This window comes from Puma concolor, chromosome D2, assembly GCF_028749965.1.
Source record: "Puma concolor isolate L17-30 chromosome D2, mPumCon1.1.hap2, whole genome shotgun sequence".
Taxonomy (NCBI): domain Eukaryota; kingdom Metazoa; phylum Chordata; class Mammalia; order Carnivora; family Felidae; genus Puma; species Puma concolor.
Window position 1 is genome coordinate 13,663,172 of NC_141677.1, and position 13,074 is coordinate 13,676,245.

General features: G+C 46.6%; 2 long non-coding RNA genes across 3 annotated transcripts in view; one reads left to right on the forward strand and one right to left on the reverse strand.

Moving 5' to 3' along the window:
- The window catches only part of LOC147575784 (uncharacterized), a 147,770-nt gene that overhangs the window by 21,391 nt on the left and 113,305 nt on the right, over positions 1–13,074 (forward strand). The window lies entirely within an intron of this gene.
- LOC147575786 (uncharacterized) lies at positions 5,521–12,845 on the reverse strand. The gene is made up of 3 exons (XR_015241554.1): positions 12,721–12,845; positions 6,114–10,524; positions 5,521–5,805 (listed from the first exon to the last, which is right to left on the reverse strand). It is a non-coding gene; the product is annotated as an uncharacterized LOC147575786 (long non-coding RNA).

A 13,074-nucleotide genomic window follows, 5' to 3' on the forward strand; every position in this document is an offset into this window, starting at 1 on the left:
ACTATATGCTTTTTGATATGTGTAAAAATTTTCATAATAAAAACATTTTTTTTAATGAGCTGTAAAAGACTTGCTTACAATATCTAATTCTTATAGTTGGAGGCCAAACCTCCTGGAATAACTACAAAAACTGTTAAATGTGTTTTTTTATTAAAATGGTTAAAAAAAATTTTTTTAAGTTTATTTATTTTTGAGAGACAGAGAGAGAGAGAGAGAGAGAGAGAGAGAGAGAGACAGAGCGTGAGCAGGGGAGGGTCAGAGAGCGATGGAGACACAGAATCTGAAGCAGGCTCCAGGCTCTGAATTGTCAGCACAGAGCCCGATGAGGGGCTCAAACCCATGAACCGCGAGATCATGACCTGAGCTGAAGTCGGTCATGAACTGAGTCACCCAGGCGCCCCTAAATGTTTTTTATTAAAAAAAAAACAACAACCCAAATCATACCTCCAGGAAATCTCCATAATCATCCCAGACAACCACTGATTGAATTCCTTTCAGGGTATTTTGTTATTTAAAATAAAGAAATCAAGGGGCACCTGGATGGCTCAGTTGGTTAAGCATCAGCTCTTGATTTCGGCTCTGGTCATGATCCCAGGGTTGTGGGATCAAGCCCCACATCAGGCTCTGCGCTGACAGCACGGAACCTGCTTGGGATTCTTTCTCTCCCTCTCTCTCTCTCTCTCTGCCCCTCCCCCACCCACATGCACAGGTGAGCTCTCTCTCACAATAAATAAGCATTTAAAGTAAAATAAAATAAAGAAATTGAGTGAGCACTCGATAATATGAGGAACTTTTAAGAGACACAAATACAAGATGACACCTCAGATTTGCCCACATGTGTTATTTTCCTTTGTCTTTGTTGGGGTGAGCGGATGGGGTTGGTTGGTATGGGCCCCAGACATAACTTTTGTAAGTGATGGGGAGCCGGCCAGGGTACTTTGTCAAAAGTACCTATTACCTAGTGCCCTTGTTGGCATCTGAGCTGGAAGGCACAGGATAGCAGGGAACATGCTGTCCTGGGAGCCAGCCTGGTGTCACAGGCCTGGGATGGGGCGTCAGTCATGGTGTAAAAGGGGAGAGGCCGCATTTTCTTCGTTGGGCAACGCTTATCCCCTGGACAGAGGGCACAGAGCTACGATGTACACAGCCAAAATGAGAGGGGTTGGGGCAACTGTCCAGCGAGCTCAGTCTAAGTCAGGCAAGAGTGTTGGGGCCTCAGAGTCCTAAATAGGCACGGTCGGGAGGAATCAGAAAACTCTTCAAAATTTACATTAGTTTCATAGTGATGGCTTTTCCAAAGTGGGGGGCGGGGGAGAAAATACATTATTTTTAAACATTTTGGAAGGATAAGATTCCTTCCATGCAAACAGAGTGGATTATTTGCCAGAGAGTATTGAAATTAAAAATATCTACCCAGCCTGTGTGGGAAGTCTGGAATTCTCTGGAATTCTTTTACTTTATTGTCTTCTCCCCCACGAATGCACTGTGCCGTGCCACAGGCCAGTCACAACCTTTCAGAGAGTTACTTCTGACACTTTGTGGTATCACCTCCATCACACTGACCATGTCACAAGAGAGAGAATCTTTCGTGTTTTGAAAGAACCTTCTCTCAGACATAAAAATCACAGTGTAATGGCTGTAGAGTGACCATCTCAACATTACGGTGCCAGCAGACCAGAATGCAGACAAACAAAGTAAGAGAAGCAAACGGAGAGCAGGTTCTTTGTGGAAGATGCGTGGTTTTGTGATGAGCTAAGTGTCGATTCTAACCCCCAAGGACCGAAAAGTGTGAGGTTAGGTAAGCGTCTGCCAGATTCATTATTGCCATGTGGATTCTGTGAAGTCAGCTTACAGGTCACTGGCAGTAGCTGCCGAGTAAAGTTCACTGACTGTGCATCCGTGCCCCGATTGGGCAGTTCCTGAAAACACCGCCTGCACCACCTTCTGGAAGCCCTTTGCTACCTTCAGGTCCGCACCGTGAGGGCGGATGCTTCTAGCACAGGAGCTCTGGATGAATTCTGCAGGCATTGCTTGAGAAACGCCAAGTGGCCACTGGCCAGGGTCTAAGTTAAACCAGGAGATGGCTATCAACTCAAGTTGTTGGGTTTGGCACGTCTTTCTCGAGCTGCTGTGCGGAGCAGGAAAGAGAGACGTTTGTTTGTGGCCTTCGTTCATCAGTTCTATAGTGCACGCTTTAATCTGAACCTTTTATTTGCTCAAGGGAAAAACAAGTCGGACTTGCCCACCGTGGAGGATTTCAATTGGACGGGGCCATAGAGTCCTCCACCCACGCTTTTTTACATCTATTTTCCAGCAACCTCATCAAGTGGTTTGGGATGCCTTCTGGTTGTGTTAAAAACTTTCCAATAGATTTGCTGCGCGTCCTGTGATAAATATAATGGTTTCCCCATGAATCATGATGATTTTGTACGGTACATTTATGCGCACGCGTGTTTGCATGAAAAATAGTGTGGCTGTATTAAGGAACGCTGATCTGGCTGCAAAGCCGTTACCGTTGGGTTTTCTTCAGTGTGGTTATCCTTCCTTCTGGTCGGTGAATAAATATCGTTTGGACAAGGTCTGGCTCAGACGCTTTAACCGTAAAGCTTAATGTATAACTAGTATGTTTTTCTTCTGTGTCAGCAGTTGGCAACACGATACTGTAAATAAGGATTCTGGTGAGTAAATGGATGTCTGTAGCGAGAGGAGGGGAAGGCTGGAGTAGGCAGTTTTGAAATTCATGCCAGGGGTTGCTACAAGTGATAAGGTAATTTGAGTAACCTGTAAGACCTGTGGATTCACAGGTTTCAAAAACAGGAAAGTCTCTTGTTTAAAAACCCTCTAAAGCAACATGTGGGCTTAGAAAAGAAGCTGGCTTGTGGTTAGGTGATTGTACTTCCTTATTGATATAATGGCTGGTGACGCAAGGCCTCCTGGGATTGCAGTGCTGTGACCGCAGGCCCGGCAGTTACCCTGACCGGGTTCTGAAACAGGCCCGGGGCTTTCTGGACGGATGAGAAGTCTAAAAATTTCCCTTTTCATTTCCTCTCTTGTGTGACTTTGTCTTTTTTTTTTTTTTTTTTTAAACCTGGTAATTGAAAAGGGAATTTTGCCTGTGCTCTGAAGGAGTTTATCTTGACTGAGTTGCTTCTCTCCTACTCAAAAATCCCACCCTGAAAACCCCAAGCTAAAAAAAAAAAAAAAAAATTCATCCATTCTCGCGGATTTTTCAGTGAGTCTATGTTTGATTAATCTGCTTTGAGGCTGGGTTCAAAACAAGCAGATCTTTGAAAAGGGTATGAATTTTGAAAAACACTCCGGAACTTGTCTGTATCCTCAACCTTCTGGGTGTTTCAAGCCCAGTGAATGCTGCGTCCTTCCGGAAACCTAACCCTCGCACAGCCAGCCGGGAGGCTCGATTGGGTAAATGCTCCCAGGACTCATGCTCGCGTTCTGAAACACGAAAACAGATGCCATTCCTGGGTGACACAGCTAACTGACCACGGCATGGAGAGTTCCACCGGCTAGATGTGCGGGGCTGTGCTAGGCCTTGAAACACGCTGCATGCGAACCGAACTTGAGAAAGTGTTCTCCTGTCTGCTCTGGAGAGGGTTCGGGTGGGACAGCTTGGTGGGCAGAACGTGCTTTGAGGTGGTTGCTACTCTTGCTGTCTGTCCTGGGGAGACCTAGAGGGCAAACAGGTGGAACCCACTTCCCCACCCAGACTCCTCCCAGAATCCTTATGGCTGCATTCTCCTTTACACATCTTACGTATGTTTGTAAGCAAACACATCTGCGTGTGTCTATGTACCTATGTATATGTTTGTGTATACGTATATGTACGTGCATACATATATACGCACACACCTCGGCGTGTTTTCTATGCTATTTAGGCCAGCCCACGAGTCCCTTTTATTTTTCCGCAAATTCAAAGAAGATAACGTAAGGAAGAAGTGTATATTTTCACGTTCCAGGAAATTACCAGTCTAACGTGCTGATTCTCACCAAACGATCCCCTCATAGTGATTCCTCGTCTTGGCTCTGACGATCTTCCTGGGATGAATGCGTGTCAGACTTTATTGCTCTCTTTTTGGTAAGCCCGAAGAATCTGCCCAATCGTGTCACTGAGGCCACAAGGAAATGTCATCCTGCTAAGCGTGGGAGCTAACACCTGCCCAAATGTTAAGGTTGTAGTGAGAGCAAGAACCGTTTTCTGCATTATGCATATCTATGGTGTGTGTGTGTGTGTGTGTGTGTGTGTGTGTGTGTGTGCGTGCATGGGTACTGAATGTGAGTGTGTCTGCTCTGTATTGCACGTACTGTGTGTGTGGATGGGTACCGTGTGTGTGCGTGAGTACCATGTGTATGTAACCGTGCGTGCACGTGCTGTGTGTGTACACGAGCACTGGGCACGTGTGCGAGTGTGCACGTGTACCATCCGTGTGCATGCAAGTGCACACGTGCATGTATACTGTGTGCGTGACACACGGGATGTCACAGAGCCATGGGGGCAGTGATGCGGAGGAGGCTGGTGTGGGGCAGGTCGATCGCTTCAGAGCTTTTCTTTTGCTTTGTTGCCCTGTTACAGAAACTTGAAGACAGGTAAAGCGTGTATCCCATTTCTCCTTCCCGCCTGCCTCTCAAGTGAGTTCTGTGTGAATATCTTTTAGCTTCAGCCTCAGGAGAAAGGAGAGCATTTTGGAATTGAGAACACGGAGCAAGGATTCGACACCGCACCATTCTCTTTTGCTCTGCGTGTGTGTGTCTGTGTGTTTCTTGTGTGTCCAAAAGACAGAGAGGAGAAGCCAAAAAAAAGGCAAAACAGGGAATCGGATTGGAAAGAGAGTATAAGTTTGTATTCATAAAATAAGACTTTTATTCCTCTACCCAGGACTCTGCCCCAATTTCCTGTCACTAACCTCAGTGTCAGTGCTGACCCACTTCTGGCTATTTTTATTTGTTCCTTGAAAATCCTTGCTGCGTGATTAAAGTTTACTCTCGTCAACTTTGTTCTGACCCTCCCTGCCATCTGGGTCCAAAAGTGCAGCCCTTCCCACCTCGCTCCCTGTAATGACGGGTGAGTTCAGAGCCAAGGAACAGCAGGGTTTTACTGGCGATGTGCCAAATCAGCGACCCCTTTCCCTGCTTCCAGAGCGGGCAGCGAGGAGCTCCTGCCTGCTCGTGGAGCGTCGCTGCCTGTGTCTTCGCCTTTTGTCTGGTTTTCCTCTCGGGAGCACGCACAGTCCCCCCCACCCGGCGACAGCATCTCCGTGTCCCAGCACTGCGGGGGCTCTCACCCCCCGGGGACAGCGAGTGTGCGGGCACTTATCTAGGATTACAACCTGAGTCAACAGTGGGACCAGGAAGTGGACTCAGGGTCCAGCATCGTATAGAAAGTTGGGTGTATTTACTTTTCTCTCAAAGCAAACTTTGATTTACTCTTTAATAAGTCACCGCTGAGGATATAATTCTAGAAAACCCAAGTTCCCATGTTGATAACAGAGGAGAGGAAACAGTGAGTCTTTGCATTTTTCCAGCTTTATCATTAACCCCAGGTGTGGAAACTCATTTGCTTTAGAAGGATTCGTTTCCAAGTTTTCAAGAAGGTGATCATTCTCCATCGATGAGGTATTTTGGGCATCCGTAGCTGCAAGGCATTATAAACGGGGTAGCCCATGGCACCCTGGAGGAGCTGTGTGACTGACTAACCGGTGACCTTGACTTCGGACAGGTTAACGTCTTGGCTCTATCACTCCCCGTGTCACCTGGGGAATCTCTTCACTTCATTGGCCTCAGTTTCCTCATCTGTAAAATGGAGATAAAAAGTGGTCCCCCTCAGAAGGTTGTTACAAGGATTCAGGAAGGAGACGTATGGGAAGGGTCAGAAGGGAGAGTGGAATAAAGGAGATGCTTAGTATTCAAGCTGTTGGGATTACGTATGACTTAAGTCATTTTGATTGTGTGGAGTAAAGCTTCTCATTTTGCTTTCCCGAAGTTTCTCGAGGAAGTCACCTGTCCAAGGTACAAAATGTGACTTCATCATCCGTGCTTTCCCTGTTTGCTTCCACATGAGTGGATGGAGCAGAAGGGCTAGAATAAAAGAATGTTCTTACCTCACTGCTGATGGGGACGCGGGTCCTGGGAGTGGTTGGGGTGAAAGTTTCCTCTCCTTATGGTCAGTACTTCCTCATTAAATGTGGTGAGCTGCAAACAAAGGAAAAAAAAAAAAAAACAAGAAGAAAAAGGAGGCCCCCAGGACCCTTCTCATATGTCTGTGATGATCTCTGCAGAGGAGTCATTTCTTTGCTTGCCCAGTGGGCCCAAAAATAACTTCCAGGGAGAAGGAGAGCACCCTTTTCTTGAGTTCTCACAAGCTTCTCTCCCGACAGCTTCTGTAGCAGAGATGTGAGCAGGAGTGCATATCGCTCTTTGTGATAAGAGCATCAGGAGCAGAAAGGGGGGGGGGGCACCCAGGAGATGAGGGGTGCAGGGGCGGGTGTGCCATGAGGGGTGCACTCTCTCGAGAGCTTGCCGCTTTTGAAATCTCTAATTGCCATGCACCGGTGATTCTGAACTCTGTCAGTGATAGAATCCTCCTTCCACAGGGCGGCCATTCCTCCTGTGCACTGGGTGAGCCGGGGTAGAAGGGAGACAGCGTGGCCCAAAGTTAAAGGAACCTAAGACATTTCTTTCCTCCAAAAGAGGCTGGAGAAGCCAAGTGTTCAAGCATTCTTTGGGGGTCGAAAGAGTGATGACAGATGGGGAGAGACGTGTCCATAGACAGTGTAGTGAGATGTCCCCTGCCTCTGCTTGTGACCCCCAGCAGCCCACGAGGCGGGCCTGGGAGTGGAGCCACCACGGGGCTGCTCTGGACTGGGCTGGGATTGGGTTGGGGGGGTGGTCATACGTTGGAGATAAGCTGGTAATCGGACCTTCGAGCAAAGCTGGAGGTTGAGGGTGTGACAGAGACCGGTAGCAATTCCTGTGTGTAAAGACTCCTTCCCCTTCGGCCCTGACCTGGAGATGGGTGCTTCCTTCTGCCCTGCTCCGCTACCATTTCTGGTGGAAATAGCTGGAAAGACTCCTGCTTACCAACAGCGGGGCTCCTTTAGTTTCCACTGCTACCTGGTGACACGCACAGAATCGTGCTGGTTCAACAGATGAGGAGACGGAACCTCCCCAGTATCACCCCGCTGGGAAGTGATGGGTCTGGAATTGTCTGCCACACCCTGGCCTCTCTGCCTCCAAGGCTGAGGAGACCCTGAGGAAGCCATCGTTTCTTTCCAGTGTTTTGCAAGGCTGGGTGCAACATCATCTTGGGGAGAGTACACGGGGCTCCCCTTAAGCTCACCAGGCCAGCTTATCATGATGCAGCACAACTGAAGACATCACCTTTGTGTTCTTGAAGGACACAGAGCCAAATAAATAGACCCTCAACAAGCTGGGGCTGTTTCCAGAGGGGCTGGGTTCCCACGTATGGCAAGACTCATACAGGGCGGTGGAACAGATTTTGAGAGAGCAGTTTGCTTTGAAGGTGACCTTGGAGGCACATGGCCTTTATCGGTTTTCTGGAATCCTTGCGCAGAGGCAGGCCTGACCGTGGGCCCCTGCTGGCAGAAGTGCCTCCTTGTCGTGAGGGCTTTTTGGCTGTGGAAGAACTTGAGAGAGACTCTCACCACCCTCTCTGTGCTCAGGATTTGCTCATCCCTCCCCACCTACTTCCCAAGCACAGAGGAAGCCTCAGAAAACGAGGGAAGTGTCTTACACGGAGTCCACTTGAGTTGGTAGAATCCAGTGTGATGCAAGACCCCATGTTTGAACTCATCGAGGCCTGTCTACCAGGTTCGTTGAGCCCCAGGCCCCTGGAGGGCCCCTGAGCACTGGGCCAACCCGATGGATAGGCTAGCGTGAGGCTACGGCCGGGGCCAGGTCCCCACCGAGGGGAGGAAGCCAGGAGCCCCGGTGCTAGGCCTCGTGTGATCTCCAGGCAACATTCGGCGGTCTGCTTTGGGCCCGGCCTCCCTGAGTCGGAGAGAGGAATCTACCTTAGCGAAGGAAGACCTGGCCTGTCGGGTTATTTGTGGCTCTCTTCTTGCCTGCCTTTGTTCCGCGGATCGGTGTGCATAAAAGGCTGGCTGGGCCGACGAGAAGTGCCCATCAGTGACTCGAACAGGAAATTGGAAATCGGACACCGAGGGTCTACCCCCACCCTGCCTCTGACTCACGCTTAAACAAACCCAACACCCGCCCTGACCTCTGCCCCCTCCATCTGTGGCCGGCCAGGCCTGACAGCAGCCCCATCTCCCCACCAGGGGAACGCTTCCAGAAGTCCAGCACTGGGCCAGCTTGCTGTGGGAGAGAATCCTTCAGGTGTCCACATGAAGGCCGTGGATGCAGTCTCTCTCTCTCTCTCTCTCTCTCTCTCTCTCTCTCTCTGTCTCTCGCCCGCTCTCTTTTTGTCTTCAACAAAGTGAATTCTTAAATTTTTTCTCTTTAAATTTTCATCCATTATATTCATCAACGCAGCGAGATGGAACATTTGGCAAAATTATTTTAAGTAGCACTCCAACCTGTGATCGTAATTTCAAATCGAGGAATTTGCTGAGCAGCCGTGGGAAGAACAAAGGGCCAGAGGGGGAGGGGAGGCAGGTTGTGTGCACGCGGACGGGGAACTGGCCTGCTCCGGCCTGCAGTGTGTCTACACTGGGCGGGGTAGGACTGCAGTTTCCATCTGCTGAACACACGGCACAAACCACTTAAAACTAGATACGCGGAGCAGAGGATTGTGATTCAGTTTAATACGATGGGCCGAAAGCTTCACCCAGGAGTGGGACCGGCCCCTGGCCTCGAATCTTCAAGCCCCGCCACTCACCAGCCTCCGCTGGGTCACCTGTAAAATGGGAACAATCACTGTAACCACATCTTCGGGACCATTATGACATATATTCCTTTAGCTGGCTAATTACTAGCACGTAGTAAGTGTTCAAAATGCTATTACTGTCGCCGACATGCAGAAACGGACAATTTCCGAGCTTCGTCTTTGCAACTGACTCGTTCAGCAAACATCTGTTGAGCACCTATTATGCTCCAGCAGTGGGGCTGGGTGTTGTAGGAGTACAAACATGTAAAGCATAGGCATTAATATGCTACTAGATAAATAATGATATTTCTGTTGAGTTGAAAATGACTCCCAAGAATATTTAATTCGTTTACAAAGAATCGTTCCTTTTTTTTTTTTTTTAAACATTTCTTTATTTCTGAGAGACCGAGAGACACGGAGCACAAGCAGAGGAGGGGCAGAGAGAGAGGGAGACAGAGGATCCAAAGCAGGCTCTGCACTGACAGCAGCGAGGCTGATGCGGGGTTCGAATCCACGAACCGTGAGATCATGACCTGGGCCGAAGTCACACGCTTAACAGACTGAGCCACCTAGGTGCCCCTACAAAGAATCTTTCTTAAGAGATGGTCTAGCAGAAACAATTCGGAAAAAAATGTAGGAGTTAAGAAAAAAAAAAAAAAAGCTGTCTTATTTCGAATTGTTTTTGAACTCCTTGCTTTTCAATAAAACTATGATCTAAATGAACGCAATTTCTTAAAATAAGCCCTGCTTCATACCTGAGAACTTCAAGCAGCTAATTCGCAGATAATCAGACCTATTTGCAAACAATCTGAATTGTCTAAGTGCCTTCCCAAGAGTGCCACGCGTGTGCTCAGAAAGACTGTCATTTGTCAGGATTACCCAGTTCTGCTAAATTATGGTTTTGAGAATCAGAAGTAATCTAGTCCAACCTCTTGTCCTTTGAATAGTATTTCTGAGAGATACTAGATAAGCTTGTGCTCAAATTCTGTGAGGAAAGGAGAAGGTAGGTACCTTGCAGGGTTGAATAGCTCTAGAGGGAGATTAATTTAAATTTGTGTAGCCATGGAAAGGATAAAAAGGCTTTTTGTTGTTTTTTGCTTTCATCTTGCTCCCCATTTCTGTTGGCTGGTCTTGCTTTGACTCCTGTCTGTCTCTCCCCTTTTACCCTGAGCTGCCGCATGCCCTCTGCCCCAGGGGGAACAGCCATAGCCCTGGTCACCGTTGGGTGGCCAAGCGTACCCTGCTTTGGAAGTTGAGAGCCAACATTCAGTGTATTGTTCCTTGCCCTGTTCTCTGGGGTGGTTCAACCAGGCTCTGCTTTCTTGGAAAACAACAGTGAACTTTGTTCAGCCAGAGCCTTATTTCCCAAATTCTGATATTTGCTCACTGGCCCTCCTCCCTCCAGCTGTTCCCAACTGCTGACCACTTCTTACGCGCGCGGCTAGCTGCTTCCGCTGTTCTGGCTCTTCTTGGAAGGCAGCCATCAGGGGCCAAGGCAGATGTTGCTTGTGGCCTTGGCTTGTGGTCCGAATCCATGACTGCATCATTTGGAAAGTGTGTGTGTGCGTGTGACTACCTTTGAAACCAAAGGGCTAAAAGCAGAGCTTTTAATGAGCAGAGCAGCTCCATGAAAAACGTGCAGTTGCTTTATGGCTTCTGGGTGCCTGTGGAATTGTTAGAATAAAAAAAAAAAAAAAAAGGCAAGTCAAGAGCAGCTAAAGTAAAAAGAGAAAAGGGAAAGGTTTATTTTTGGAGCTCTTGAATTCAGAAGCTCCTTCTGACTTCCCCACTTCTCCTGACTTGGCTTTGGTCTCATGGGCGCTTCGAGTGTCTGGCCTTTGTCTCAGCCCTCCGTCCCAGGGACCCTCTGGCTCTCTGGGTCTTGGAGTGGGATGTCACCCAGCCTCCTTCCACGCTGTCTGATGGCTGCTCACTGGCTGGGTCCTGGGAGGTGCTGCAGAAAGGCATGCCCTAGCTTGGACTGAATTCTGAGTGGCTCATGCTGTTGTCTCAAAACACCTAGACCTCATCTGGAGTGTAAAACGGGCTTTGTTTGGCCTGAGTGATATGTGGTATAATTTGGTTTAGTTATCAACATTTAAGAAACAGGAGGTCACAGGAAATACAGATTTTTTAGTTCAGCCTGAAGTTGGGGAGGGGCAAGACTGGATCTTTGCTCTCTCTCGAACCGAGTGGTAGCTGCCCTTCCTGATATGTGGAACGCGTTCTCCACTTGGCCACACTCTCTCCAGCAACAAGGAGTATCTTTCTGGACATAGACTGGTATTAGAAGCCATTGACGCATGGGCTTCTTCCCTTCCACACCCCTCCCCAGCCTGCCTCATTCATGAAGGGTCTGCCTGATTCTCCTGGACTTGGAGTTTGCTGTCCGTGTTCAGTGGAGTGTGATTCACATGCTCCCCCTTATCTCTAATAGACTCCAGGCCCCCCACATTCTTCTTGCTTCCCTTCTGCCCCGCTTCCCTCTCTCCTTCCTTCCTCCTCTTCCCTCCCTACTCTCTCTCTCTCTCTCAGTCTCTCTCTCACTTCTTAAACTATAAAACACACCTACAGAAAAGCGTTCACAGCAAAGACCTGTAACTCGATTTATCACTGAGTCAACACTGGTGTCGTTACCAGGTCAACAGATAAGACTGTAGGGTACTCTAGAAGCTCTCTCTGCTCCCTCCCTGCCATGCCCTCCCCACCACAGGTAACCAATATCCTGACCTCCATGGTAAAACACCCTTAGTTTTCTGTAGAATTTTACCAGCAAAATATATGTTCAATGCTAGAGTTTAGTTTTGCCTGTTTTTACAACTTCATGTAAACGTAACTCTACAGCATGTATTCTTTCATGCATGGCTTCTTCCACTCAACATTAGACTTGTGTAATTCACCCCTGTTGTTGTTGTTTATAGCTGTAGTCTATAAATTTTCATCGCAAGATTGTGTTACCTTTTATAAATGTGATGCAGTTTTGTCTTTTTGTTCTACTCTTGATGGACATTTGGGTTGTTCCCAGTTTAGAGCCAGTACAGACGGTGTTGCTATGAGCATTCTTATGCGTGTATACTGGTGCATGTATGCATTTCTGACAATATTACCTCCAAGCCTGGGGTTTTTCCTGTGGACAGGTTTTAAATTATGGATTTAATTAGTTGAAGAGTTATTTGACTAGATAAGATTCTTATCTCTTGTGTTCATTTTGATAAATTGAGTTTTTTAGGATTTTAGTATTTATCTAAATTTTCAAATGTAACGGCATGACATTGTTTACAATATTTTCTTACAATTTTTAACAACGGTGGGCTCTGTTGTGATGTCTCCTTTTCATGCCTGATAGTGATTATGTTTATCTTTTCTTTCTTTTCCCCCCTTGCTCGATTCTGCTGAGGTTTTGGGTTTTAAAATCAATTTAATACTTTTTCCACAGAATCAAACTTTTGATTTTGTTGGTATTTCCTATTATATATATTTGTTTTCTAGTTCATGAAATTCTGCATTTATCTTTCTTTTCTTTTTTTCCTTTGGGTTCAATTTTCAGTGCTTTTTCTAATTTCTTGAGATGATGGGTTAGTTCTTTGATTTTAAACTTTTATTATAATCTAATATATGCAAGTAAGATTATAAATAATCATCTAAACATAGCTTTAACCTTATCCTGTGAGTTTCAACATGTAATATTTTCATTATCATTCAGTTAAGATATGTTTAAATTTTCTTTGATTTCCTATGGGTACTTTAGGAATATTCCTGAATTTTCCCATACGTGAGAGTTTTCTCGTCATATTTCTATTATTAATTTCAAGGCTAATCATAATGTAGTTAGAGAGTATATTTTGTATAATTTCAGTCACTTGATATTTGTTAAGACTTGCTTTGTGGCTCAGCATACAGTTGACGTTTGAAACTTCCTTGTGTTCTTGAAAAGAAGGTATACAGTTAGTAGTTGTGAGCTCAGTATTCTACCGCATCCATTAGGTTATAGTTGCTGATTGTATTGTTGGAATCTTCTATATCCTTCGTGACTCGTTGTCTATTTGTTCTATTAGATATTCAGAGAGGTGTGTTAAATTCTCCCATTAGGATTGTGGATTTGCTGTGTGTGTGTATGTGTTGGTTTTTGCTTTATGTGTTTTGAGGTATTAGGTATATATAATTTTCGAATGCTATAACTTCAATTCACTTTTTGAATTGAAACTTTTATCACT